The sequence below is a fragment of the Hippocampus bargibanti genome, linkage group LG08, assembly GCF_051943395.1.
Source record: "Hippocampus bargibanti isolate YZ-2025 linkage group LG08, ASM5194339v1, whole genome shotgun sequence".
NCBI lineage: Eukaryota > Metazoa > Chordata > Actinopteri > Syngnathiformes > Syngnathidae > Hippocampus > Hippocampus bargibanti.
The window spans coordinates 11,713,312-11,738,300 of NC_142741.1; positions in this window are offsets into that span (position 1 = coordinate 11,713,312).

Consider the following 24,989-nt stretch of genomic DNA (forward strand, 5'->3'; position numbering starts at 1 on the left):
GATTAGAGATACCCAGGCCTGTTGAAGAAAAGCATCGCCTGAGTATAAGTCAGCCTGTCCGTGTGTCACGGGAGGTTATTGTGTAGTCTTATAAATTCACCAGAATTTGCCACGGCTACATCAGCGTTATTTCTTTTCATTGGTTGCCCTTGGAAAAACAGGTTGTGCCTTTGTTTCTTTCCTCATGCAGTAAAAATGTTCACTTAAGGTGTGGGTCATACAACTCAATCATCAAGCCTTTTTCTCTCTCTGTTTGCCCTTTACTCCTTGTGTCTTTGTGTGCATGCTGTACACAAAGTGCCATCTGTCACCTGGGCACCAGCGGGGACAGCATTCCTGGGTGATGTCAAAGGTATAATCATCAAGATATATAGATAGGTAACATTTCACAAGGAATTATAGTGAGCAGAGCAAGGCTCACCTTAAACGGATATTTTTCATGTGCCTACTGTGAAATTCTCCCGATCACTTGGTTTTATTGTGTGCATTTGCACTGCATGTGTTGTGGCAACCACTCAAATAAGAAACACACACACACATGCAAAGTAATCAGTGGTCTGTTGAAATGTCAATGAATAGATGTGCGGAGTGTCATCCTGGATCAGCAGAACTTTAGCCCACATGCTGCGACATGCAGCAAAATGTATATTTACTTTCACTAACAGCTGTGTTGGGGGAAACAGATTGGGGGATACATTCAGCATTCGCCCACTCTGTCTTTGTCACATTAAATATATGCAGTGAATGACATATAACAATAAAGTTTTTTTTTGTTGTTGTTGTTGTTTTGCAGATCTTTCGGCTGTGTTGTACACATAGAAGTCTGGGGTATTGTTTGAGTAGGAACCATCAACAGCCCCACATTGCACATGATGTTATAGCCAAATTAACATGAACTCTGTGACTCACTATTCTCAGATGCCACCCAGCCTCACTCTGCCAAGGTTGTGAATATAAATACTTGAGCAATTAAAGCCTATTAAAATATGACATTGCCTCAATTGATAAAAATGAGGTAATGTATACAAGATATGTCAAAATAACTGAGTTTATTTTTACCGATTGTAATAATATAATTCATGTGACACTCTTCCTGCTTGAACTATACTGAGCTGGCCTAAAATGACAGCATTACATTTACACTTCCCCCCAAAGAGAATGTGACATAGGAAAAAAACACAAAAAGACATATAGCTTCGATGATGGTTATTCGTTATCAAGTGGTAAGGGAGAGGAGGAAAAGAGCAAACAACGGGTTTGGAAAAAATGCATTGCTGGAGGGAAAAATGGAAACAGTGGGGAGAATTGGGCTGTGCTGATGTAACTGTGACAGCGATAAAGTATGGTAGGGGGATTTCTCTTTACAGTACACAGCTTTGGTCAGAAAGATATATGAACACTTGTCACATTGTGAATGTTGAGGTAGGATCTCTATTGGTCCAGACAGTGACCTCCAGCACAGAGGCAAAGCATTTCCAGATGTCTGCCAACAGTTACTTGAGTTGATTCCATGTGTAGCTTATAAGAGGCCAATGCAGCAGATTGGGAGGAATGACTTTGGCTTGCAAAACAACTGGCAGCAGAGACATAAAAGTATGCCGCTTTCCTGAGGAGAAGGTGGGAAGAGTGTGGGATAACACAAAGGAGGACTTTGTCTTTATGCGTACAGTATGTGTTGGTGGTTAGGTGATATTTGACAGTGATATTGATATAAAAAATACTGCAGATGTCTTTGCTTCTGTAGGTAATCTCACATACTTCCCTAGTGTCAGCTAGCCAAACTTCCAATGAATCTTCAATTTTTCATGACCAATTCGTGACACCAATCTGGTTAATGGTGGATTTATCATGTTGAGAGTTTTGCAATACCAAGCACTAAACTTGGGCAAAAGTTCTGTACGGAGTTTTCCTTGGCTATAAAATCGACCGAGTAATGAAGCTAGCCCAATGGTATGAAAATCAACAAACAGAAATGGCATTTTTACCATAGACAAAATCAGTCTGATAAATGTTGTCGCTTTGAATTGACATGGATGACACCGTAATGTGCCATTATTTGTATTTATTTATTCTTTTTAATTCTGATTATTGTGCGGAATGGCCTGCAAAGCAACAGAACTCCATTGCTAATGATACAATAACCCACAATGACGTGTGCCCTCATTGCTAGTTGGAAGACAGGAACCAAATAGGTCATCCCAGCATGTGTACAGTGATACCTCGGTTTACGAACCGCTTGGCTTAAAAAACTTTTCGGTTTACAAAGGTAAAAAAATAAAAATACCTTGGCCTACAAACTATTTCTCGGGATACACAGAGAGCGCCACAGTTTCCCGCCCCCAGTCTGCAGTTAAAGCCATGTGATTGGTCAAGAACGCAGCAGTGGGAGGGGGGGGGGGGTTACAGTCAGGGAGAGAGGTAGGCCGTTCTCCCAAAAAAAGTAATTGCAGCCGACTGTTTTTGTACTCTATTCCCCGCACCCAGTCTTCGGTGAAAGCCAAGTGATTGGTCAATAACACAGCAGTGAGGGACGGGGTGAGGGGGGGTTAAACATTAAAGATACAGGCAGATGACAGAGAGACAATGAGAAAATGAATAGAAAACAGTGAAATTTGGACTCGTTTCAACTTTGATAGTTCAAAGGCAGAGTGTAGACTGCAAGGTTAAAATATCTCATCAATCAGGCTCCACAAATAACCCGCACAAGCCATCTGTACAATTGATGCAAAAAGCTATCAACCCAGCTAAACAGAACACAATTGATGAGGAACTCTGTAATATTATCGCAGATAAAGCACCTACAAGGCATAATTCCTCAAGATGGTTAAAGAAGAAGGCCACTCCATTCCATCAAGCCATCAACGACTATCACAAAGGTAAATAAACCGACTTTATTTCTTGAATTATAATACCATAGCACATTTATTATACATAACACAAGATATATTTTGTGTAGTTTTAAGGCTTAGAAAATTTGAAAGTAGAAAAATATGTTTTATGGGGACCTGGGAATGGATTATTCTCATTTTAATGGTTTCCTATGGGACATTAATTTTTGGGATACACACTTTTCACCTTACACACTCCGTCTGGGAACCTATTAAGTTCGTAAGACAAGGCATCACTACAAATTGTAGTCTCTACAAATTACCATTCTTTAGGTCTCCATGTGTTTCGTCTCCTCTCCATGTCCGGTCATTACGCACATTTTTTTTTTTCAACAACAGAATCATCACACATTTGAAACTTCAATTTACATATCAATTCCTGACTGGCCATGTACACTTTTGAGCTGTGCCACAGTTTTTCTTTGAATGATGCCACACTTGTGTGTTCGAGTCTCTTATTATTATGCTCCATTTATCCATCCATACATTATCTTATCCGCTTTATCCTCACAAGTCTTGCGTGGGTTACTGAAGTTTATCCCAGCCATCTTTGAACAATAGGCGGAGGACACCCTGAACCGGTTGCCAGCCAATCACAGGGTCCACATAGACAAGCAACAATCGAAGCTCACACTTACACCGAGGGAGAGTTTTGAGTGTTCATTTAATATATTGTATTGAATGACCGAGGACATGAAAAGATTACTTTTGGCATTGTTTTTTTTTAATTACTGCACATGCAGTCTTTAATTCCATTGTTTTCATTTATGAAATGGGTACTAGCCACTGTCTTGCAGGCCTGACTCAGCGCCACAATTGAATGCTGGATTACTTTAGATATCTGGAAGAATCACGGCTAGCAATGGTGTGAGGGTTAAGCAAGAGACAGAGATGATTGATATTTCGTAGGTAGAAATATACAACCCTCATCATAATGTAAAGGTGGGTGATGGAGTCGCAGTGACGTGCAGTCAGGGGAGGCAGGTGAGGCTGTCATCATGGAAATATCAAATAAATTGAACAGTTATATTTATTTAGTGATTTGTACTTTAATGTTCTTTTCAATTTAACTTCACCATTTTTGGATTTTTTTTTTTCAAAATCGGTGAATTTTCACATTTACCGTTCAAATACTAAGTGGTGACCAGTGGTGAGGCAGCAGCCGGCTGAGCCTCACCATGGATTGCGCATTCACTATGCTAACTATGCTGGCTTGCTCTTCAGTGAGACCGCATTGCTGTCCCCCTGCATATCGCTATTAAAGTGTGCAAATGCTTTTAGTATATGAACTAAATTTCTACAGTTTAGCTGGTGTATATAATGTACATCACTGTACATTACAAACACTGTACTACAGTGTTTATTTTATTTTATTTTATCAAAACTGTGTGCATAGGTGAGGCACACAGTTCTCCTGCCTCATAACAGGGGTCGCTGGTGATTAGAGATTCTCCTTGCGACTCATCGGCCGCAGAATAATAGAATTAGTGACAGCAAGCTACTGTAAACAGTTAGAAAGTTAAGTGCAACCATCCAGTCATTTTTTCGTGTTGCTTGACCTTATTTTCAGAATGGTGAATTACATATTTAATTTGAAAGAATTTTCTAAACTGAACTTTCAATCGAAGCAGGAGATAATAATTAAAGGAAGACCAACACCGGACTTTATAGCTCACAAACGGTGAGGGATGATTGTAGATCTCCTGGACAGCTTCTCAGCTTTTTGGCCAAGAAGGACCTCATTGAAACTATTCCTGAAGCGACAAAGTTACTCCAGCTAATGCTCACTGTTCCAGCTACTTCAGCATCAGTGGAGCGGTCATTCTCAGCACAAAAGACTGAAAACATACGACAACTTTATTCACTGGCAATGATCTCCATTGAGACAGAGAGGCTTGGATTTTGTATACATTGGAGTTTGTATACAGTATATAAGGAATTCTGACATGACATTTTAAGCAAAACACGTTAACTGTTGCCAATCAAATGGTGAATAAGATACTCAGTGGAGTTCATATGTTTGTAAATCTGACTGTGATGACGTCAGTGCCTCACCAGCCATGAACATCACCGCACGTCAGGGAGACACGCGGCTTCGATTTTGATTGAAGAACAATCATGAGACGATTGATGGTTGAAAGTCCAAAACGGATTGGGATCGGAGTATAGAGTTCTTCCGATGATGACAGTAAACAATGAAGATGGCAAAAAAAATGTGTGGGTCAGCAGCGACAGCCAGACGCGCCAGCGTTCACTCAACCCGAAAGTGAAAACAATTGAAGTGTTTCGTAAAATACATTTAATTTAAAAGTTTGAGATTTGTTTGGTTAACTTATTGAAAATACTTCCCTCATCTCATCTCATCTCATCCCGTGGCCTAGAAGGCCGTAGGGGTGCCATGATGGACGTTTGGGCAGTCAGAGATCTCCAGCGCTCTCGGTCTTCAGCAGTTCGTAGCAGGGTGTGGAAGCTGCAGCCTGTCCATTCCTTAATGTTGTCCATCCAGCACTTCCTCTGTCTTCCTCTTCTCCGCTTCCCTTCCACTGTCCCCTCCAGGATGGTTTTGGATAGTGAGGTATGCCTTATAACGTGGCCAAACCAGGCCATTTTACGACGTTTCACCATTGAGAGTACAGGCTCTTGTTCTCCAGAAAGGATGGTGACTAGCTGTCTGACGTAGTCGTTTGTCTGGTGTTCCCTGTAAGATATATTGAGCATCCTTCTGTAGCTCTTATGCTCAAACGCCTTGATCCTGCGCTCTGTGTCTGCTGTAAGTGTCCAGCTCTCACAGCCGTATAACAAGGTGGAGAGTACTAGAGACTTGTACAGCCTGACCTTCACTGCAAAGCCGATGGTATTGCTACTCCAAATTCTGGCCAGTCTTGCCATGGCTGATGTTGCTATTGCCATTCGTGATTTAATCTCCTTTGTGGAGCTGCCATCCTCACTCACAAAGGACCCGAGGTATTTGAAATCCTTCACCACTTCTAAGGTTTGCCCGTTCATTGTGATTTTTGGTGGTGTTGTTTTATTGTAGCTATTGACCAGTATCTTGCTTTTCTCTGCGCTTATTTGCATACCGTAACCCCTCGCTACCTTTTCCAGTCTGGTGGTAAGCTCCTGGAGTTCGGCTTCGCTTTTTCCCATCAGATCTATGTCATCAGCGAACCGGAGGTTACAGATGGGTCTTCCTCCGATGGATATGGAGGTGTGAAACTCTTCCAGGGCCTCATCCATGATGTTTTCCAGAAAGATGTTGAATAGGACGGGGGACAGAAGACAGCCTTGTCGGACACCGATAGATGTTTTGAAAAGTTCCCCCATGGTGTTGTTCATGAGCACTGAATGACCTGGATGAGATTCTTGTTGAAGTTGTAGTTTCGGAGCACCTGCCACATCCTCTCATGGCACACCCTGTCAAAGGCTTTCTCAAAGTCGATGAAGTTGTGGAACAGGTCATATTGATGCTGGAGGTGTTTCTCGATAAGTAATCTGATGTTAAAAATCTGCTCTGTGGTACTCCTTTTTGGTCGGAATCCTGCTTGCTCCTCTGCGATAATTTCCTCTGCCCTACTCTTTAGTCTGTTCAGGATGATCCTTAGCAGCACTTTGATTGTGTGGCAGATCAGGCTGATGGTCCTGTAGTTCTGACACTGCCTTGAGTTCCCCTTCTTAGGGATAGGGATAACAAGAGATTGTGTCCATTTTTGGGGCCATCGCTTGGTTCTCCAATAATTCTGACAGATGTGTGTGAGTGCTTTAATTGTCTCGTGTCCTCCATGTTTCCACAGTTCAGCCGGGATGTTGTCGATGCCAGGTGACTTGCCGATCTTCAGGTTCCTTACTGCCTCCTCCACTTCTGCCTGGAGTATCGGCACGTCGTCATCTTCGCTGATGACCTTTGCGGCGTCAGTGGTTAAGTTCTGGTTGGGTTTTATTTTGAGGTTGTAGAGTTCCTGGCAGTACTCTGTCCATCTTCTGATTACTGCTGTCTTTTCGGTTAGCAGAGCACCGTCCCCATCTCCTATTATTGTTGCAGTATATTGCTGCGTCTTTGTCAAAGCCTTCAATGTGGCGTATGCTGCTTTACTGTTGCCCTGTCGTATACTTGTGTCTATTTTTTCACACTGCTCTGTGATCCACTTCTCCTTTGTTTCCCTCATCCTCTTCCTAATACAGTAAAGTCTCGTTATATCGATATCGGTTATATCGATAGTACCGCTTATTACGATACTATTTTCATTTCCCTTGCACATTTATAGTCTTTTTATGTATAATTAGTACCGTTTAGTACGATATCCGGTTATTACAATAATCCGGTTATTACGGTGCTCCTTTTCATCCCCCGTCGGCCATTTTTGTTGTTTATATCGATATATTTGTCGCGCCATTGGTCGACTTGGTCACGTGTCTTGGTTACGTGAGCCGCCATCGGTCGCACCATTGGTCGACTCGGTCACGTGAGCCGCCATCGGTCGCGCTATTGGTCGATTTGGCCGTGTGACTTTGTCACGTGACACGCCATCGGTCGCACCATTGGTCAACTTGGTCATGTGTCTTCGTTACGTGACCAGCTCTCGCGGGCAGACGCCATTTTCAGACAGCAGCTCGTGTGTATCAGACGGCAGCTGTGTGTCTTCAACATATACAACGCTGACGAAACTGGTTTATTTTACAAGCTGCAGCCAGAGAAATCCTACATCTACAAGGATGAGGATTGCCGCGGGGGTAAACGTTCAAAAGAAAGACTTACAATCATGCCGTGCGCTAACATGACGGGTACCGATAAATTACAACTTACATATTGTTATCGGGAAATCCAAAAAAAACAAGGTGCCGACATTGCATCGTATGTTGCAGTCGACAAAGACATTGCGACATTCCCAAGCTCATCAGATGCGGATATCGCAGCAGAAGTCAAAGCCAAGATTCCCATGATGATGATAATGACGATGAAGAAGAACCGACCGAATGCACACCTTTTGCAACATCGACAAAAGTGTTGTTTATATTAAAATATAAAAATGGGAAGCAGAAGAAGATTGATGACTTTTTTAAATAGCATACATACGTACTAATTGCAGTGTTATGTACATGTACTGTTATATGAATGCAAGCGTTTTTTGCAACAATGTTTGTTGTTTTGTCTGCTGAAGCGTGATGATTTTGAAAATGACTGTACATTCCATACTGTGCATTAAAGGTTAACCAACATTACTTTTTATGTTTCTTGACTGACATCAGAAAAAGGTTTTATAGCATCTACAATACCCAAAACACGCAGTATAATAAAACACCAATAAAAATGACTTCAAGTCACGGCAAGACGTCTTGCATTGCTGGAGAATCCAAATAATGGCTTCAGATTCGGAGAATATGCTTTCTTGTTACACATCCATTCATGGATATGATTCAAATACAGAAGAGAGAGTAAAGCATACATGTTTGCAATCGATTAAATATTTACTGTATACTGTATCCTATGGAGCCTGGGGGCCCTCTACTGGCGGCTTCAGGATGCAACACGGTTCTCAGACAAAAAGCTGTTGTTACGTCACAGCTGCGCGCCGGCATTCTATTCAGGCACTCTCGAACTGTCACGTAAGTTATGTAAACGTTTTGGTTTTTCGTCCATGTACAGTATTTAATTGTGTTGCATCCAGATATCTTTATTGCTTGTAACAATCACTGTTTTTCATATGATTGTACATGCTGGCGTTCGTGGCTTCGTGTGAATAGACGTTTTTATTTTATGCACAACTTTATTTTTCACTTCACTACTGTACAAAAAAAACATGTTAGATACGCAATCCATGAACCCAATGATGAAATTACATGCCATAACAAAGATTCTCCATTTACGCACGCACCCCCCCCCCCCAGGATCGGATATATCGATAGTCCGGTTATAACAATATTTTTTCCGACTCCCGAGAATATCGATATAACGAGACTTTACTGTATATTTGTTCACCATAGTGTGCTGTTTCGCAGCCTCTGGGTCATCCTTCTTGGTCCTTTTTAGTGTCCTTCTGTGGTCACACAGATCAAGGATGTCATCTGTGACCCACGGTTTCTTCTTCTTCCTATACTTCCCTAATACTTCAGTCGCTGTTTCCACAAATGTGCTCTCCATAGCGTCTGTCAGTGAATCGATGTCTTGTAGAAGGTTAAGGGTGGCAAATTTTGCTCCTATGCTTGCCTCAAATATTCCTGCAACTTGTGGGTCTTTTAGTTTTTCTAAGTTAAACCTGATTCGTGGTGAACCATCTTGCTTTGGGCTTTTGAGTTTGAGTTTGAGTGTCATCAGCACCATATTGTGGTCGCTTCCCACGTCTGCGCCAGGAAACGTCCTGGTTTGGGCTTTGTTTATGCTTGACTTGAATCTTTGAGGGGTCAAGATATAGTCAATTTGATTGTGTATGGCACCATTTGGTGAATGCCATGTCGTTCTGCGAGAGGTTTTATGTGGAAACAGTGTGTTGGCTGCGGTGAGCTTATGGCTCCTTGCAAATTCCAGAAGTCTTAAGCCTCTATCATTTGTTTCTCCTATCCCAAAATGCCCTGCTGTCCCTTTCCAGTGCTCATACGCATCTGTGCCTATTTTGGCATTCCAGTCTCCCTGGACAATGAGAAAGTCCTTCTTGGGTGTTGCCTTAATGGAATTTTCTAACTCCTCATAGAATGTTTCTACTGCATCATCATCATAGTCCGTCGTTGGGGCATACACTTGGATGATGGTGATATTCATGGGCCGCGCATCAATCCGGATGCTGATGAGCCTGCTGGATATAGGCGTGCAGCTGATGACTGAGTTGATTTTGCTCTTGTTGACAATAAAGCCAACTCCATGTTGGTGTCTAGATTCTTCTCCACTATACCATATCTTGTGGCCTTCGTCTGTGGTTGCCTCGCCACAGCTGGTCCACCTGACCTCCGCCAGTCCCAAGACATCCCACCTGTATCTGTCTAGTTCATGGGTCAGCTCTTTCACTTTCCCATAGGCATACAGTGTGCCGACATTCCATGTACCAATAATGGTATCAGTCCTTGGGAGGCTGTGATTTGATGGTTTTCTTGTCCCAGTAGCATACTTGTCGTCCCCACCCTGGGGCAAATCCGTGGGTAGCGCGGTCATTGTTTTTCCGGGCCTCGACCGATCCGGCATGAGTGATCCTGACTGTTTGTACATCATGACATTTCATTAGGCAATTAAACTTGGTGGTGCCTATCTCCTCTCCAAGCTCTTCACCAGGGGTTCCGGAGCCCCCCTGGTTACCCTTGTCTAGTTTAGCCTGCCGGTCGAAGCAGTTTGCCGTTGTGTGGCCGCAGAACCTCTGCTACTTGGAGCCATAGACAAGAGCTGGGTGGTGGTGAGGACCAGTTAGGGATCAACCAGCTATAAAGCATCAGCAATACAGCTGCGACCGTATCTCCCTCAAGGGTACTACCTCTCCCATACACCCCATACACCACTGAAAATACTTACTGAGCTGTATTAGTCAATGTTGCAATATCTATTCAGTTATTCTACCAATCATTGCTGCCTTTTTTAAGTCTCAAAAACTCGACGCATCTTCTGCTTTACACACATTTTGCAATTCAAGGGGGCATTTAAAAAATATACTGAACACTGTTCTCTGCATAAAATAATACAATCTGACACAAGGTCAAATATTTCCCATTTCAAAACATTTCCAATGCAAAACGACATGATGTGCCACCTGGGCAAACAACCTCAATGGTTAATTGTTTCCATGTCAATCAAGAAGTAAGCTATATTTACAAAAAATCCAGATGACCTCCCCTTTTTTTGTACAAGGCCAACAACAATATTCAGCAACTCAGTATTTACACTTTGGCCCACCTTCCCACGTGAAACAAAATCTGATAAAAACAACTTAATAGGTGCCTTTTGAGGGAATTTCTCAAAAGAGCTCAAGACTATTGTCTATAGTACATATAACACTGTTGCCAGTGTACTAGAGAGTACAATCTGAAATGAATTTTGCTGTGTGCCTTTAAGAAGTACTGGAAATGGATGCTCATGCAATCTCCAATGTGTTCATCGTTCTTGATGAGGCTCAGTTTAACCTACAAAAGACCAGAAAAGGGAAAGAAATGTCATTGACCAAAAAGCCAGATGATCAGTGCCAACGTGGGTGTAACATTCCAATTTGCGCTGCCATCACAAGTGTGCATAGAGTCAGGCCATCCTTGGACCGAACACCACAGGACATTGTGATGTGGGACAATGTGGACTTTGATTGTGCAGGCCCAGTGTAAAATTGGTTTGCTGACCACCCATCGTTTTTCTAGCAATACCTCCTACCATATTCAACAATTTTTGAACCCCACGGAAGAGCATGGTGGTGGAACTTACGCCAGGAGCGTATTGTATGTCTCTTGAAAGCAATTTTCCGGAAAGGCTTGCTTCAATGCCATGAGAGGGAAGATACTGCTTGTGATGTGGATGAGGCATTGTGACCATATCCAGCTATGTACCAATATGCAGTCAAATGTATATTGTTGCTCCATTTTCTTAAAAAAAATAATATATATATATATATATATATATATATATATATATATATATATATATATATATATATATATATATATATATATATATATATATATATATATATATATATATATATATATATATATATATATATATATATATATATATATATATATATATATATATATATATATATATATATATATATATATATATATAATATATATATATATAGAAAATTACATGCAAACAGGGTCGGATATATCGATAGTCCCGGTTATATCGATATTTTTTCGGACTCCCTTGAATATCGATATAACGAGACTTTACTATATATATATATATATATATATATATATATATATATATATATATATATATATATATATATATATATATATATATATATATATATATATATATATATATATATATATATATATACATATAGGGCTTGTCTATCACCATTTTTGGCCACAACATTCATCAAGGAGGAGACTGTTGAGCCTTTTTGGCAGCATGAATATGCCAGTACTGTTTTTGAATGGGAGGAATGTTGGTGGCATTTGACTGTCATTTCTGGACAGCCCAAGGGCGATTGTGCTTTTTTGTACCTGTAATTGGCAGCATTTTCACAGCCCTCCTTTGTTCAGCGGAAATATCAGTGCTGTCAGTCTGCGGCTGGATGGATGCATGACTTGTGGAGCAAGTGACAATAAGAAAGGAGCGAAAGGAGTATGAACTGTCGCGGCTTGGAATTCAAGCGGATTTACTTGGGACATGAGATGTGAGACAATCTCTTTTCGTCACTGGATGCTACAGCTGCGTGTTTGCTTTCGACATTTAGCTGGTAGTCGACGTGCACATTCCACCTCGATGTCCTTAATCCACTGCTAAAAAGGACGCTTTGATCCTCTGTTTCATCTAGAACTGCTTCATGTCACAAATTGGACACAGCAAGTGCTGAAGAATGAATGACTGGCTGTGTCTTTGTGTTGTCATATTATTTGTTATTTAGTTCTTTTTGTTCTTTTGACTTCAAGAGAGTGGCTGCCTGACGTTTTGCAAGAGGTGCCTTTTCATCAGCTCCTGTATTTTGTTTTTCTACTTCTTTCTTTCATTTCCTCTTCCTTTCATAACTTTGCTGCTGTGAAATGTAAATTTCTCCAATGCGAGACGAATTAAGGTACATCCAATCCAAATAGATCCCATCCCAAGATAAAGACAAAAGCAATCAATTGTGCATTATGCTATAGAATATATAAAACAAATGGGTTGTCAAAGTTCGGCTTCATCTTTGCCATGCAGCTAGATTTTTTTCATCTTTGCTAAAGTGTTGCTAATTTGTTTTCTTGAGATGATCGTTTTGGTTTTAAGTAGTAATTTGTTGGTCCTTTGATCAAAATACAAGAACTTTCTTCTTTTTTATCTCAAAAGGTCTTCTTTGTGGGTTCTTGACCTTTTTTGCCTCGTGGCCTGTGACAGGGGAACTGTGTTTACAGCTTGAAGTAAAACATTCTGATGACTTCACAATTTAACGTTCCATCTGAGGAAAGTTATGTCTGCACAATGTCACATTTGGACCGCATGAAATATCACGAAGGAAGCCGAGAGATTTGCATTTTTAAGCATAAAATCCAGTCACTATTTTGAATTTGTATCAGCTAAAAAATATAAAGATATGTTTTTGGTACCCTCTCTCAGCCTAAACCAGATTTTTAGAAGTTCAATGTAATTCATTATTTCTGCCGTCCCGAAGTTCTTCTATTACTGCTTTTTCAGGTCAGGATATATGCTCAGGTTCCTAAATAGTTGAAACAGTCCCTGTCTGGTTGCTCTTAGACGTCTTTGTTGGAGTGTACTTTTGTTTTTTATTTCTGAGATTGTGTAATCTGTCAACATGTTCAATTTCACAGTTTTTCTTTTTTGTTCACTCTCTGTGTGGCTGCACTCCATAACTCTGGAGCAAAATGAGGCATGGAAAAAGAGTCAAGTCATGTAAGGATTTGAGTTGTTTAATTATTCTATATTACAGGGGTGTCCAAATTTAATGCTTGAGGGCCCATGTTCTCCCTGTTTTCCCACTCTCCCTGCTGCTACATACCCAATTCAAAAGACGAGCTCATCAGCAAGTTCTGAAAAAGCAAGATCGCAATCCTGATAATTTCAATCATGTGTGTTGCAGCTTGGAGAGACACCAATATTATTTTTATGTGATTGCATTATAGCACAGGTGTCAAAGTCAAAGCCCGGGGGTGCACATCCGGCCCGAAAACATAATTTTATGTGGCCCGCAAAATCAACTCAAGCATGGCAACTTCCGTGAAGCTTGCTAAAATATGTAGGAATCAGAATCAGAAAGTCTTTAATAGTCACACATTGGGTAAATATTTTTGTTTTACCTAGAAAATTAAATTATCCTATGTAGTTCAAATTATCATATGTAATAAATAAGTGAGACATTTTAAACGTTTTTGTTGCAATAAATCACAATACAGTAACATAAACATACATTGAATAAACTGTGATTCTTCACGGGTGGCTCCAGTGGGTAGGGCGGAAGTCTTAGGTGCAATTTCTGCTCCGACCTCCCTGTGTCACGAGCGAGTTGACAGCTGGGCGGGGCCTCGGCTCCCGACGTACGCCAGCCGCTGTCGCGGAGACTCGAAATGGACGGCGTAATCCACGGCCCCACCAGGACCACACCCGTTCGGGCCTTAGTGGATTCGAGGGCCGATGGCTGTTTTATCGATCTGCGCGTCGTCTCTGCGTTGGATTGTCGAGTTGTTGAGCTGGGGTCGAGTCGGAGCCTACTCGATATCAACGGTCGGTTACTCGCCAAGGTTAAGCAGGAAACCGCGCCGCTTCGACTTGTACTCTTGGGCAACAACGTAGAATACCGTCGGTTCTTCGTGAAGCCTTCCCGCTCGATCTCCATGGTGCTCGGCTTACCGTGGCTGGGGACCCACAATCCGGACCGACCATTCAGGGGTGGATCCCCCTCTGCTACACACACTGCCTCGGGTCAGCCGCGGACGGGTCATCATCGTCTCGCAGCCACCGCCCTGAGGTTATTAGTTTATAGGGGGTCCCGCCCTGTTACCATGACCTACGGCAGACGTTCAGCAAGGACAGCGCCCTGTCCATGCCACTGCACCGTCCCTACAATTGTGCCATTGACCTCCTGCCCAACGCTCCATTCCCCAGTTCTCGACTTTACCACGTCTCACAACCTGAACAACAGTCGCTCCGGGACTACATTGAGTCCTCCCTCGCGGCTGGGCTGATTCGACCATCGCAGTCACTCTTGGGGCAAAGTGCACTAAAACATTATTAACTTACATACGCCCCTTGTTGTATGCCTGCTGGGTGAGAAGCATGGTCCTAGTGGCCGCTACAATATCTTATACTGTAGTTTATATAAGCAGACTTATTCTTAAAAAACGAGAATATGTTTGCTGCCCATTTTTAATGTATATCAGAGTTTTACTCCTGTTACCTTGGCTTATTTTCCAATTCAGTTCAAAGAGTCCCAAAAACTCCAGGACAAAGTAGATTCATTTCCATGAAGTTTACTGGGAATTATGTGAATCATAAATACAGTACAAAAAATGCATGTATTTTTAATAAACCTAAATGCACAATATATAAACATTTTTTTACTTTTATTTCCTCTTCCTTTCATGACTTTGTTGCTGTGAAATTAAAAATTTCAACTGAGAGAAGAATAAATGTACATCCAATCCAATCCAAATGATTAAGCGCTGTTGTCTTAACTCTCTATTTTACACAGTTGAATGCAAGCCAATAACAACCAATAGCAGTAATAGTAGTAACAAAAGAAGACTTGTGCCAGGTCACATGTCGAAAGGATGGTTTCATTCTACACATCACACTTTCTTGACGTTTGTTTCCCTATCAAAGTCTGTCTCATCGTTTAGGCTCTGCATTGCATTCTATCACAGAAATGGCAGACATTGTTAGATGTTAGTTGGTCAGTATATGTTAGTGGTTAGTGAGTCTGCATTTCTGGAGGGCACCACTTTCTTGGGGAGTGACGTTCCAGCCAACATCACTCATCACCAAAATGAAAATTTTGGCCTTGATGATCTGAGGTATCGTCACTCCCCCCTGTTGAGACATGACAAGTCTCAATTTGCCAACTGGGAACGTGTTTGCGTGAAACATGATCAGTCTTTGACATTGCACAGATTATCAATTTGCATAAAACCATTTGTCAATCATTGTTCCAAAATTTTGGAGGCCAAATTTTGGCATGTCGCCACATTGCTTGGGTGGATGATAGCCTGCCACAATTCTTTAGCACAAGTTGACATGGTCAGCAAAATTTTGGCAATTTGCGTAAATGGTCACTATACTCGCATTTTGTCATTGAGTTGGAGGGCAGGAGTTGACAGTCAGTATAGCTTCTGCAGAGGACATCCATCGCACAACCCAGCTTCATCTCTGGACTCCCCAGGAGCTCTCCTGAAGAATGTCCTTCTCCCAATTCTGAAAGAAGCTGGTTAGTGTGGAAAACCCCTATACAATATATCTGATTCCACCTGAATCTCTGACTGACATCGGTGCCCACTCAACTCATTTGCCAATTTCATTCTTACCGGCGAGAAATTACTTTAATGTGCACTGCAACCAATTCATAATCTCATTTCATCTCATCTCATCTCATTTTCCGTACCGCTTATTCCTCATTAGGGTCGCGAGGGTTGCTGGAGCCTATCTCAGCTGTCTTCGGGAACGAGGCTAGGTTGCCAGCCAATCGCAGGGCACACAAAGACATACAACAGTCACTCTCACATTCACTCCTAGGGACAATTTGGAGTGGTCAATCTGCCTGCCATGCATGTTTTTGGAGTGTGGGAGGAAACCGGAGGACCCGGGGAGAACATGCAAACGCCACACAGGGAGGCTGGACCGGGATGCGAACCGGCGACCTCTGCACTGTGAAGCCGGTGTGCTAACCATTCGACTACCGGGCCGCCCCCAATTCATAATAATAATGTTAATTCATGATTAAATTAATCTTGACAGGTTACCCTGCACGTTTAGTCGTAACCATAAACTACTTTTGAACTGACAAATGTCATCACTGTACGCAAAGGTAGCCAGAAGATGAATCAGCATCTGCGGCTGTCTTAATAAATGGTGGATTCCCTCCACCGCATCTCCAACGTTGAATATATTTCATTCATTCAAGCCTAATTGTAACAATTTGTCGCTCGCTAGATGGTTGGATGAGAAATATGTGCAAAATAAAAATTGTCATGCATTTAAATAAATGCCAAACACTATACTTTTGGAAACTTTTGGCTCCCCCAAACACCCCCTCCTCAGCCCACCCCCTCTGTCCCCTGGACAATTAAAATCCCTGGGAAACCCCGTAGCAACGGCTAGCAGTGCTGACCATGCGCTCATCTTGGGTGAATGCATTGATATTACGGTAATCCACGATCTATTGCAGCTGCAAATAAACAAAAAAAAGAACACATAATCCCCCGGGTCAAAATTAATACATTTTCCATTTTTTATTTTTTTCCCAGTCCTCGCAACCGAACTTCCAGAACCTCATCCCTTCTGAAGAATCCCCTTCTGGAACTTTCCCGGTCTAACAATACGGCTGCCAGAGGTGCGGAAGCAGACATATCTCGACCCGAGATGGCGACGATCAGTCACGTACGAAAACTTCATACATTGGCTCGAATTAGGATGATCAGCCTTACCCGATCGAAATCCGATTACAAGATTTAGATACACAGATTAACCGTAAATAGAATTACTTTTGGCCGAAAGAATCCCACAATACATTCACCTAACATAGCTGCATGCTAGCGGCACTCACCGTGAATCATTCCTGAGAGACGCACACCAGAAGGGAGGGGCGCCCCACTCGAACACTCTCGAAAGACACAGGGCCACCACATCCCCCCTCCCGAAGCCATCAGCTAGGACCCAGAGTTTTTTGGCACCAAATGTTGGATTATTTTGATTGTTCGCCCTCGGTTCATTGCTTCGACGGGTGTTGATGGAAGAGGATGGTTAAATAATCAGGAAGCCAGGCGTAGAACATAAATTTGGCTTAATATTGGAGAGAGCTGAGACATTGCGGTGTCAGTTTAAGGAGGAAGCATGGCGAGAGGGCGAGAGAGCGAGACTGCGGGAGTAGTTATGCGGCGCACAGTGTGTGACGCGATAGGATTTGACTTAATGTAAATCCGACATCATGTAAAGGAAGGCAGGATATGACGTATCAGGAAGTCCAAAATTTAAACAAAGATTACAGAACGATGTTTAGAGATGTTTGTATGGCGAATTACCCCAACAAAATCTCTGAAGGAAAACAAGCAGCTTTTAATTGCTGTTTAACTAAATATTTTCTTGCGCTATTTTAACATATGTATGTCATATGTGGCGCAGAAAACTTAGCAATTTGCGCTAATTGGCACAATGGAGTTACAAAGTTGCGTCAGTGGCTGTCAAAATGCGTCAATGGTGCATGGACGCGGCCCAGATGCATCCCTGCTTGGGTACCTGTGCCCACCTCCTGCTCTGATAGGTGCCTGTGCCGGACCCTGCTCTAATACTGTAGGTTGCAGGGACAATGCTAGTGGGCCTAATCTGCAGTACATCTGCATCTAAAAGCAAGCAACCGCTCATTTGATGACACTGAGGTTAAAATCGTAGCTAAAGAAAATAGATGTTTTGAAACAGCAGTAAAATAAGCAATTTTTGTAAAAGAGAAAAACACTTCACTAAATCGCCATTTTGGTTTAATGTTTAATTTAGACTGTGCTTACAACAGACTTCTACGGCCGATACCACATAGGCTTAGTCATGCTAATGAAGTGAAACGAGAGCCAGGGATAGAACAATTGAGGAAAAAAGACTTGCTTCAGGGAGTGGTCCACTGCTCCCCCAACCTTATAGCAGGGCCGAATAGAGCAGGGGCCCAGCACAGGGACCTATCAGAGCAGAGGTCGGGCACAGCCACATCTGTCCATAAGGATATAGGGCCAGGGTTACCAGCACAACTTCGGTTCACTCACGAAGCTCTTAGGATAAGGAGCAAAACGTGAGACACCTTCAAGAAGTACAGATGACGGCTGAAGAAACCTTTTACTCCCCGTACCATCAATGTGATTCTCAGCAGGAAAGTATTGTAACCTAAGAGAGAGAGCTTTACACACAAATGACTTTTTCAGCTGCCAGTCTAACAGTCTGAAATGTGAATTCGCTAGCACAAACCCAAACAGACAGCTATTTTGGGAGCTATCCTCAACTATTGTGAAATCATACCTCTGAAGATGGGGGTTACTGATTCGCTGTGGCGACCCCTTGAATGAAAAGCCGAAAGCAAAAGAAGAAGACTCAACTATTGTGAAATGAGCATAATAGAATAATGCTGACTAACCAAAGAAGACAAGAAAAACCTGGAAACTTATTCATATGGTTTGTGTGCTTTTTTACTGAATCGACTTTCTTCATCATGTTTGTCTTTCATATATTGTGATGATATGCCATTTGTATTTAGATGTTTAATGTCTGTGTCAGCTCTTAGAGTTTTGTTACAGCTGTCACAGTTGTGAGTATAAATGAAGAGTCTTTAGTATGTGTGACTGGTCTTGAGCTCCACGTTGCTGCTGTCTTAATAATACCAGACGTGTGGATGTGTCTTTTTATTTATTTTATTGCTGCAACACAGTTTGGTATGGGTTTCATCTTGTGAATAACATACGACTTCTCCAAGTAGTTTTCATTATGCAAAACATTGTACATAACAAAACAGAACTGGAGAACGTGTGATCGTATTGTGGTTATTTATAGAAAATGTAAATATAGCACAAGTTCACTGTTATTTACATGATGTCCCTCAATGCATCACATGCAGGACGGCGGTGCAACGAACGTGGTGTGCTTAATAATGGCGGCACAGTTCGACATGCCACTAACACTCACGGCCAAATGAAACACGAAAGAAAGAAGAAACGAAATACTATACAATAAAACCGAAATGAAACAATCATTACTTGCAACACAACTATGGCAAAATGGATAGGTGTTGTCGCATGGGCTTCGTCTTGTGAATAACTGTGCAAAAGGAAAAGTGATAGAGTGCTTATGCACATTAGTAAACATATTATGTTATTTCATGCTTAGATTAGTAAACATATTATGCTATTCCATGTTTAGCTTAATACATATTATGTTATTGCATGTTTAGTTTAGTCTACATGGATTTATGAAGCTTATTAGTTGAATAGTTGCGAAAGCAGAATGTAACAAGCATCAACTCTCAGTCTAATGTTCTTCCAAATACTTGTCCATAGCTGATTGGACGACATATCACTGCTGAAATGACTTCCAATACCTGTCTGTAGCTGATTGGACAACAGATCGCTGCTGTGTGAGTTTAAAGTTTAAACTAGTTGAGGAGGCGGGCTTCGCTCTCTTGGCTTCCCGCTTCCGACGAGAGATATTCTGTTTTTGTTTTACGAAAATAAAGTAGTTTTTTTCTGTTCAAAGACTTAATTTGGATTAACGAAATATATATATATATATATATATATATATATATATATATATATATATATATATATATATATATATATATATATATATATATATATATATATATATATATATATATATATATATATATATATATATATATATATATATATATATATATATATATATATATATATATATATATATATATATATATATATATGTGACGGGTGTCACAACAGTGACTGTCTTCATCTCCACGATGCTGCCGTATTTATGAAGACGAGACGCGTGGATGTGTCTTTTTATTTCTTTTATTTCTGCAACACAGTATGGCAGAAGGGATGGGTGAAGTCGCATGGGTTTCGTCTTGTGATTAACCTGAATCTCCTCGAGATTGTTCTCAAATGCAAAACATTGTAGATAACAAAACAGAATTAACAACGTGTGATCGTATAGTGGTTATTTACAGAAAAAGAGAATACAACACAAGTTCACTGTTATTTACAAGATGTCCCTGAACGCATCATGGGCGGAGACTCGGCAGAACACGCGGTGCGCTTGTAATGGCTGGCGCACAGTTCAACCAGCCACGGACACTCACGGGCAAATGAAACACGACACAAGAAACTAAATATTGTTCAATAAAAACGAAATGAAACAATTATTACCTGCAACACAGTATGGCAGAAGGGATGGGTGAAGTCGCATGGGTTTCGTCTTGTGATTAACTGCGCAATAGAAAAGCACTATGAAGCACATGCGCTCCAAAGTTCCACTCGACAAAACGTGAAGTAAATAATGACACAAAAAGTAATCTGGACTCGAAATGAATAAGGGAACTAATTAGATAACACTAGACAGTACAAAAGGGGAAACAAAATAAGATATTGTCATGAAAATGCGCGTTAATCAAGACCAACAGAAAATTGCGACTCACCCTGAATCTCCTCGAGATTGTTCTGGAAACTATGGGCGGGACATAGTGCCACACTGTGCGCCGTTGCGTCACTTCCTTCATAATTTAATAATCTAAGTGCACAACTCCGTTACATACACCCCCCTTAAATTATGCAGAAGTGAGGCAACATACACACGGAAGACAACAGAAAGACCAACAGGCACAATAGACAAGGTTATCGGGCAAGGATGTACGAGGAAGTCAATCATAGGAATTCTTCTTTGAGAAGTGTGAAGGAATAGGGTGGTTCAAAACCCATCCTATCACAGACTAGTAGAAATGCCATTTACATTTCACAAAACAGCACATAACTACACCCGTTACTGAGAAGCCATAAAGATAATGGCGACAATTGGCACACAGCACAAGCCCAAAAAAAAAAAAAAGAATCAAATGGTCATATTAAACCCACATTAATGTTGCCATCCCGACTCTCTGATAGGACATTTCACATATCAGCCTGTCAGGGAGTTTAACTGTCCTACCACATCTCGTGAAATTGATGGGGCCCTGTGTGTCTTGTGGTTGTGTGCAAATTACCTCCTCAAGTTCAGTCTCATCTGGGGGTGAGTCAGGGGTCGAGCGTGCTATGTCAAACACCGGGTCTGTGGAAAGTTCAGTCTGTGTGTGGATATCATGGCCTGCTGACTGACTTCTCTCACTGACATCCCCTCGACATGCATCGGCGGAATCATGCTCTGAAGAGAAGTGCTCATGTTCCTCTGTCTGAGCTGGAGACTGCATGACCCAGTTCTCAGTGCGCAGCTGAGTGTCCGCCTGATCATCAGGAACTGAGCTTTTGTCACTCCCACAATGTGCGTCCATCTCTGACCCCTCTGAACACGAGCCAGGCTCCACCTGCCCCGAGAATGTCAAGAAGTCAACCGGGAGCAGTAAGTTCCTGTGTACGACCTTATCTCTGCCTGTGGCATCATCTCGGATCCTGTACACATTGATCAACGGCTTCACAGACACCACGTCATAAGGGGTTGACTCCCAACGATCCGCAACCTTCCGCTTGCCCTTCTCGCCTCGATTGGCTAGTAGCACCTTGTCACCAACAGCCAATGGCGACCCCTTGACTTTGCGGTTGTAGATCTGGGCGTGGCGGGTCTGTTCCTTGGCTGCATGCTGTTGAGCAATTTGCACGGCTTCAGAAAGGTCTCTCTTCAAGGTGCTCACAAACTCATTGTGACTGACAACATTGGCGTTCTCCAAGACATGATGGAACATGATGTCAATGGGCAAGCGAGGGACACGTCCAAACATCAAATAGAATGGCGCAAAGCCCGTTGTCTCATGTACTGTGCAGTTGTAGCAGAAAGTCAACATATTCAACATTTGTGGCCATTTGGACCTAGACTTTGGGGGAAGTGTTCTGATCATCCCTCCAAGGGTCCGGTTGAATCTTTCTGCGATGCCATTACCCATGGGATGATACGGTGTTGTGTGGGACTTATGCACCCCTGCCATCTCAAGAAGATCCTTGATGAGTCTACTCTCAAAGTTGGCTCCCTGATCCGAATAGATCCTTTTGGGGAACCCATAAATGCAGAAGAACTTGTCCCACAGGCAGCGGGCAACTTGCTTTGCTGATTGGTTCCTGCAGGGGAAGGCGAGAGCCAACTTTGAGAAGTGGTCGGTGACGACGAGGACATCGGTGGTTTTCTTGTCGCCGGACTCTGCTGTCCAAAAATCAATGCATACCAGTTCCATTGGAGCCGAAGTGCGGATGTTCTCCAGGGGTGCCCGGGCGTCTGGCTCGGGGGTCTTACCCAAGATGCACCTCTGGCACTGCCTTACATGTTTTGTAATGTCTTTCTCCATCCCTGTCCAAAAGAACCGTTCACTAGCCAAGGAGAGTGTCCGAAAACAGCCCTGATGACCAGCCGCGTCATGCATACCATGTAGGACTTGGTGTTTCAGAGACCCAGGTATGACGAACTGAAAGACTCTTCTGTTCATGTGGCGATCTTTCCTTACTCTGTAAAGAGTCCCGTCACGAACTTTCAGCTTCTTCCAGTGCCTCAGCAACAAAAGAACACAGCTCGTCTCAGCTGCTCTTTCATGTTTGGTAGGTCTCATATGTCGCTGCACATAGAACATGACTCGGCTGACTGTTGAATCTTGGTGCTGCAGGTCACGTAACTGACTATGGGGAATGACAATGGAAGGGTCTTCTTCAGGTAGCTGTAGTGACAATGGGGTTGCTCCAGGGAGTCGAGAGGTCCCGCCAGTCTGATGGACGTCTAAAACTGCAGACACCTCCTGCGCATCAATTGCACTTCCAGAAGACTGATCAGGAGCTTCTCCCTGGGAAACTTCTCCATCATGATCACCAGCCATGTGGACAGCCTGACAGTTGGTGGTGAAACGGAAAGCATCCTGTACAGTCTCATTCACGACCCCTTGGACTCCATTGAGTAGGTATTGGTAGGGTTCTTTCACCAGGCGATGGCTCACGCAAGACTGAACGAAGGGTTCTCGACTCAGTGCATCAGCCACTATGTTCTTGGGCCCTGGGACGTACTTCAAGTCAAAGTCATATGCTGCCAGCTTCGACACCCACCTCTGCTCGCAGGCATCTAGTTTGGGCTTCGTCAGGATATATGTCAAGGGGTTGTTGTCAGACCATGCAGTAAAATGTCTGCCTTTTAGCCAGTGGGAAAACTTGTCACATACGGCCCACTTTAAAGCAAGAAATTCGAGCCGATGTGCAGGGTAGTTCAATTGGGCTCGTGACAGCGTTTTACTTGCAAATGCCACTGGTCTCGCAACCTTGTCATCAGGCTGAAGCTGGGAGAGGACAGCTCCAATGCCGTCAAACGATGCATCGACTGCCAGGATGAAAGGTTTCTCAAAGTCAGGGTGGGCCAACGTTACACTGTTTGACAGATCGTGCTTCAGAGTCTCGAAGGCAGTTTGACATTCAGTGGTCCAGTCCGCCGGTGTCAACTTCACATGACTTGATGCATCCGATGTGGGTTTCGACCTGCGTCTGGCCTTACCACGGGTTTTCTGGCCTGAAAGGAGCTTGAAAAGGGGCTTGGCCTTGATGGAGCAGTCCTCAATGAAGTGCTGATAATACAACACCATTCCCAAGAAAGATCTAATTTTCTTCTGCGAGGGAGTGAGGCCATCACTGTCCATTAGGTCTGGTACCTGTACACTGTTTATCGCTTCCACCTTTTCAGGGTCTGTCCGTACCCCTGACTCTGAGACAACATGGCCAAGGAACTTCACAGATCTCCGAAGAAAGTGACACTTCTTCGGAGCAAGCCTCAGATTATGGTTCTTCAAGCGGGAGAAAACCATCTCCAATCGCTCAAGCGCAATCTCTTCTGTCGGACCAAAGACCATGAGATCGTCAAGATAGCACAGGAGGCTGGTGAAGTTCTTGTCCCCGAAAATGGAAAGCATCATCCGCATGAATGTAGCCGGGCTGTTCGAAAGGCCTTGTGGCATCCGGTTATATTCATGTAGGCCAAATGGGGACGAGAAGGCGGTGTACTTCTTATGGTCCTCAAACAGGGGCACATTATAAAATCCCGAGGTGAGGTCCATGGTGGAGAAGAAGACATTTCCTCCAAGTGCGGCAAGAGCGTCAGCCTGATGGGGCAATGGGTGAGCATCGCGCTGTGTCCTCGCATTTAGCCATCTGAAATCCGTGCAGATGCGCAACTCCCCATTCTTCTTCCACACTAAGACCAATGGAGATGCATATTCACTCGTGGATTTCCGAATAATGCCTTTTTCTTCCATCTCATTGAGAGTCATTCTCAGCTTTTCATATTGACTTGGTGGCACTCTTCGATAAGGCAGGCGGAATGGTCTCTCATCCACGAGGTGTATCTTGTGCACAAATTCAGAGGCCTCTCCACAGTCCATCCTGTTCCGTGAAAATACTGCTTCATATCTCTCAATGAGTTGGAAAAGTCTGTCCCTCCACGTATCGGAGACAGCACATGCATCCAAGTCCAGATCATGTAGTCCAAGCTTGTCCAGTGCTATTTTGATGTCTTCTTTGGACCTTGGCCTTGCGGTGGCATTCTGAACAGATTGGGACATAATTTGGATGTTGTCAGGTTCA